Source organism: Nelusetta ayraudi, unplaced genomic scaffold, assembly GCF_046127955.1.
Source record: "Nelusetta ayraudi isolate G7.1 ecotype Tasmania unplaced genomic scaffold, CSIRO-AGI_Nayr_v1 ptg000070l, whole genome shotgun sequence".
NCBI classification, from domain to species: Eukaryota; Metazoa; Chordata; class Actinopteri; order Tetraodontiformes; family Monacanthidae; genus Nelusetta; species Nelusetta ayraudi.
In genome coordinates this window covers 1909609-1915936 of record NW_027466120.1, presented here as the reverse complement: position 1 = coordinate 1915936, position 6328 = coordinate 1909609, and the positions used below count along the sequence as shown (strand labels likewise).

The window sequence follows — 6328 nt, the reverse complement described above, 5'->3', positions numbered from 1 at the left end:
CATCCATCTTCTTTACCCGCTTGTTCCTATTCAGGATCACGGGGGGGTCTGCTGGAGCCTATCCCAGCTGTCTTAGGGCAAAGGCAGGGTGACACCCTGGACAAGTCACCAGTTCATCGCAGGGCCACATAGAAACAAACAACCATTCACACTCACATTCACACCTACGGACAATGTAGAGTGTTCAATTGACCTCACATGCATGTTTTTGAAATGTGGGAGGAAGCCAGAGAGAACCCGGAGAGAACCCACGCAGACACAGGGAGAACATGCAAACTCCACACAGAAAGGTCCCAGGCCCGGGCCCCGGAACCGAACCCACGACCTTCTTGCTGTGAGGCGGCAGCGCTAACCACGGCGCCACTGTGTCGCCCCTGACTTGAAACGTAGACTGCAAATGTATAGTTCTACATTTTACGACAAAATTCTGTTTACACAGTAGAGAGCATCCTTCAGTGGGAACTCCTACTTTGGTGACACGGTGAATTGGAACTGCACTTTGAACAGTAAACTTTAGGTGACTTTGAAATTTATTCCATGTCATGGGATAAAGCATTGCCTCTGATGAAAGTGTAGCTGGAAGTGTTTCAGTGAATAGTAATCATGTCTGGTTTAAGCACACTGTTGAATCTCACGTGTGGCGCCAAGTTTGACTTGCACCGTCAATCTAACAGAACATGTACTTTTGGCATAAGCATAAGTAATGATGTTCTATCTCGCTCATAAGGGAGATTCCTACCAAATCCCAAAATATCCTCAGTTTACTGTCACCTTGCAAACATAATATGAGTCTTAGCCTGCATGAGAAGCTTAATAGTATTTTTGGCACTTTGCCTTCGAGGAGTATTCAGTTACTTCACATTTAGAGTCTGACTAATGCCAGTGTAATCCAAAAATATACTCAATTTTACTGTCACCTCGCAGAGACAAATTTCCACTGAGGAGTTCAGCTATTATTGGTAACAGACTGTAAATCAACACAAGATTATCATGAAGAATTCCAATGAAAACCCTGTGTTAATGTGTCAAAGGGGGGGTGGGGGGTGGGGTGGGGAGTACACCCCCACTCTGGTGACCAAGTGTCCTGGTCTTCTCTCATGAAAGTATGATCACAACCTGCTTGACCAGCAGCACACAACTGTAAACCTGCAGCGCCTCCGTGCACCGGCGCGTCTCAGTCCTCTCGAGACCCCCCTTAACAACACTTGAGATGGCGAACGACGTCTCGGGAGTCGTGCATTTCTTTGTGAAAGCTAACTGTGCCACTCGGAACTCTCGAGTGCTCACGGTAAGTGGCTTCCTCGCGCAGGTGTGCTCCTGCGCCCGTCGAGTTTTCTCGCATTCATGTAAATACTCACGGCTCATCTTTGAGCGGTGGTGACGTAGCGCTCAAACTCCCGCGCTGCTGCTGCTGCTCGTACTGCTGCTCGTGCTGCATCACGCAGCCGTGAGTGGAGCCGGTAAAACCGCTCGAGCCGACGGACGCTGTGCTCCTGTGGTGACGTGTGGGGAACGACGAGTCGCGTGATCTGATGAACAGTCCTCTGAAGTTTCTGGAGCATGCGCGTCGACGGGAAGCTGCCACTGATAGTGTGTGACAGCAGCAATTCCGTCCTCATAGTTACGGCGTGTCCTTTGACCCGCGTGCTTCAAAAATAGAGATACGACCTTGTGGAGTGTTGTCTCACCCGGTTGCAGTTGTCAACCACGCATCTCTTGGCCGCCACTCAAAGCCTTTCACACGCCGTCTGACGTTAGGGTGGTTAGAAGAAGAAGAAGAAGAAGAAGAAGAAGAAGAAGAAGAAGAAGAAGAAGAAGAAGAAGAAGAAAAAAAAAAACTATTAGTAAGAAGTTTTTTCGGGGGCTCGGTAGTGATGGTTGTCACTCCCAAGGCAGTCTGGAACTACTAGGAGGAAACCTGGAAGGCAGCAGTCGGTGTCCTGTTTGTCCTATGGGTAAGATGCAGCACTCTTGAGACATCTTCACGTCATTTTGTAGGATACATTTTAGGCACAACAACAACAACAACAACAACAACAACAACGATAGCAACATGTCAGTTGAAGGATAGATTTGGCATTGCATGTTTTGTTGTCTTTGGATGTTTAGCATGAGATTTGACTCAACGCTTTAAACCGACAACCTTGTGAAATGAGAGGCAGTTTTCAACCTAAGACCTAGAATTGGAAGAGAAGAGAGTCAACGCATGGGTCTAAAATTACACGGGTCTGAGAGAGAAAAATAATCAGACACTGGCGTGATGCTTTCCAAAACATTTCAAGTAAATTACACTTGTCGCTTCCTCCTAGCCGGTAATTTGAAAAAGATTGTGATTTTCTCTGTGCAAAGAAGTTGTGAAAATGTCGTCATTTCTTCGGAACATGATCTAGTCTGATTACTGTAATGGAAAATTGTACCGAAAGGCCTTAAAGCCTGCCTCGTGACTTCTCTGCACATGCTTTGCAGTGTTTTTTCACATCTTGTCTAGTAGCGTTTATCATATCTGTCTGGTTTCTGTTAAACTTTCCACTTCTTGCCCTGTCAGTTGACCTGGGGAAGTGAGCATGCACTCTGCATGAACTTTTCTGCGGCTAAAGGGCAACGAAAGTACTTTGTTCTGTTAACCTGTCCACGGGTGTCTGGGTGGCCAGAGGATGCAGATACCCCTCTAGCGCCACTGTTGTAAACGGTTCAACCTATATAAGATGTACAAGTTTGTTCCTTCTTTGCAAGACCATGCAGACACTTGCTGTGTGTGTGTGCTTGCCCTGAGCTCAGTAATAAAGATCCAAAAGACCTTCGCATCTCTTCGTTGATCTTTAGTATTTTTTCCACAACATTACTCACTCCACTTATGCTGTGTGTTTTAGTAATGTCTGAATAGCTACTTCTTATTAAAACTTCAAACGCCTAGTGTTGAAGCCTGAGGAGCATCTCTTTGTTGACATTCAAAAGTTGATGTATAGTTATGGGAGAGCCAATAGAAACCATAGAGTTCTTGCATTAATGCCAGTGGTTTACTGGCTTTGCCTTTGGCATCTGTTCCTCTGTTCCACCAGACAGTGAGAGGAAGTGGTTGGAGATGAACTATGCGTAGATCACTAGCCACACTTGGTCCCATGAAGCATTCATTCATTCATTTATTCATTCACTCATTTATCTGCTGCTTCATTATGATGAGAAATGGGTCTTTGTCTGACCCAGGTTGACTGAGACGTGGTAATTGGTGAATCCCACGATCCCTGTGGTGATGTTTTGGCTAGCCTTTCAATAACTTAATCTACTGTAGTACAAGTGGTTACATGAGAAACAGGTCATGTTTTAATTTACACTGTGGAAAATTTCCAGCTCCACATTCATTCAAGTGTTCAGCTGTGCGTGCACTCTCATTGTGTTTCTTTGAGAAATATGATTTTGTTTTTCACGTATTCTTTGTTTGGGTACGGCTAAGCTGTTTTGTGGTGTTGGTTGACGGAAAGAAGATTTTCAAGAAGATTACGCTGCGTGCTGCAGAACTTTAATGGGATTGTTCTATTCTTTTAAGGTGAATTGATTGGACACTTAACTTATCAAGCTGTTGCCCAAATAGCAGATTTATATATGTGGCGATGCGAGGGCTATAAATGTCTGATGAAATAAAATTTGATTTTGTGAATTTTGGAAGAAAAAGGAACCGACAACGGGAGGAACCCAAAATAAAGAGAGGAACACCCCACTCACACACAAAACCCTCAACAAAAGCAAAATGCAAAACAAAGAAAAAAAAAACACACAATCCAGGATCACAGCACTTAAAGGGGCCACCACTCAAGACACTGCCACCACCAGCAGCTCTCAGCGACTACGAAGAAAGGGATAAACAGTTAGTTAACACAATTTACTAAAATAGGTCTTATGCATGGATACAAAAAAAATGAACAATACAATTTTTCGCACGCACACACAACAGAACCACAAGCGATTCGTCATCGCAGGCAGTTATGTTGTAAGTCAGGATAACTAGTAACCTAACCAGAAATAAACAAGAAAGTCCGTCTCTTGCCAGAGTTATCAACTAAGAAAACATCATCATTGAATTGGTATGGAGCAAAAAAATGACCAATAAACCAAAGCAATACAATGTACTTAAATTAAACAAAACAAGCTCCTATTGACACATATAGAAATAAACAACAAAATATTGTCTTTCTTGGAGCACATATTTTAGGAACTTTTTTGTTTTTGCTTTTAGATTTCTTAATGATATAATACCTATTTCATTTTCCTTCAAGTGTGAATCACTGCATTTCACAGAGCCAGAAATACCTTTGAATCTTTTTTTTGACTAGATCTGGTCGGTTGTTTTTACTAATGGCTTCTAATGCCAAAATGGACTGAACCTTTTGGATCAAGGAGCGCACTCCTGTCTGTTAGAGGCACACAAATTCTAAATGTCAGATGTTGAGTGGTTTTGCCTGAGTGCACTTCCTTTGAGGCAAGTGCTTCAATTCAAACTGACAGTGGATTTATTCATAAAATGTCACAATGCTTTGACACCGTGAAATGGGAATGAAAACTTTCCGAAGAAAAGTGGCTTCCCGATCGCACCACCGGGAGAACGTAATTGTAGAAAGTGTCTCCGTGAATTGCCGCAAACTGTACTGAGTAGTTGCACTCGCCAGGACGGGTATACTCAGAATTTGTTGCTACATGTCAGGCATTCCGTCCCCACCTTGAGTGTCTTGAGAAAAGAAGGCATAATAGCTCCTCATGAAACTTATGTAATTGCATAATTGGAGCCTGTTTTTGGGGTGTGTGGGTTTCTTTTGTTCCACAGTAGTTCTTGACGAAACCCTGTGTTTACAGAAGAAGTAAAGTGACAAGAGCTTTAACATCCAGTGGAGTAAAACGTGTCCTTGGTACCCCAAATCCCTCTTGTTTTTACAGTGCAGCGAGTGGGTAGAAAAATACTGCCATTTGGAGGGTTATTTTTAGCTGCTGTCAGCACCTGAGCAGCTCATTGTTATCCATTAGACGCAGGGAATGCAGTGTAAGAGCCTTACCAGGCAGGGGGTGAGCTCTTCACTTTATCAGTGATGCTCAGGGAAGAGCAAAATTTCTCATTTGTCCAAAGTTAACAACATCATACTGTCAACAATGCAAAACTGCAAGAAAGGAAATATTTCCGCAGGTTGCAAATGACTCAGATGTTGCTGGTTTTTTTTTTTTTTCCAAAAGCTGCAAAATGGGCACAATTTGCAAAGCTTTCTCATGCAGGTCCACAAAATTGACTCAAAGTCAACATTTACAGAATGAGATGGCATGATGACGCTTTTGGTGTCATGTTTTTATATTTTTCTTCAATTGGTAAAGTCTTTGTTTCACGCATTACCAATAATGTTCAGAAAATGGCTCATAATCCTAAAAATCCTCATTTCCCCCGAGGGAAAGAATCAATTTGTAGTTCGGGGGCTTGCCGTTATTAAGAAGCACCATAATCTCGTGCTTTACATACCAATAGAAACGGAGAAGCCATTCATGTGGATTAACTGTTTAAGTACTGTTTAAGACGATAATCTGGGAATACTGCATTCATGAATAAATTTAGCAGCCTGTGCATTTGAGAAGATAACAGCTGCCAGGAATACATTGGCACAGCTGATATTTTTCATGTTCCAAAATCGTGTTTGGTGAAAACTAGAGATTGCCCTCGGCATCCTATATTCTTACATGGGACGCAGACTTCAGGAGCCGGAAGCTGCCCTGAAAGCTGCCCCCCAATATAAAAACTATAATGGGTAGAAAGAATGTCAAGGAGAACTTAGGAGGGTTTCGAGAAAGAATGGCAGGTGCGTTGCAGTTGGGTCCCCACGGTCTCTCCTGCTGCGTCTGGTAGGAACTCCTGTGTCTGAGAGCAGTCGCGGGACGCATGTAAGAACTCACTGCCGACTGCGAGAACACGTTTCCCCCCCCCCCTCCTGTGACAGATAGAAAACGTCCGCAAAGCAGAAATTGAGTTTGTTGTGTGTGGCTGTCTGTGCTTGGAGAGGGAATGTATTGCTTTCCTCTGAGGACAGCCAGTCCAACGTTTGGAATGCTTGTGAAATATTTACCGGAGCCCCTGACACTCACACTCACCACTATCATCGCCGTGGTTTTAAAATAGAGGAGGGTCACTGTCAGGGAGTGACGACGTCTTCAGTTCCTCTGCCATGCCTCCTCCCTCACATTTAGCATTTAGCGTTGTGGTTGTTTTGCATACACCAAAAACGTTCTTTTTTTTTTTTTAATCCTGCAGACCTATTTTTTCCACTTTGTATCAGCAGCAGAGTCCAGGTACCGTGGTGTC

General features: G+C 43.6%; 1 protein-coding gene across 1 annotated transcript in view; it reads left to right on the top strand.

Annotated features, from left to right (window-relative positions):
• The first annotated feature begins 1555 nt into the window (after window positions 1–1555).
• The window catches only part of chl1a (cell adhesion molecule L1-like a), a 53436-nt gene continuing 48663 nt past the window's right edge, over window positions 1556–6328 (top strand). The window contains exons 1-2 of the mRNA XM_076041933.1: window positions 1556–1762; window positions 1822–1955. The gene's annotated coding sequence lies outside the window, so the exon portion shown is untranslated. The remainder of the gene's footprint in view (window positions 1763–1821; window positions 1956–6328) is intronic.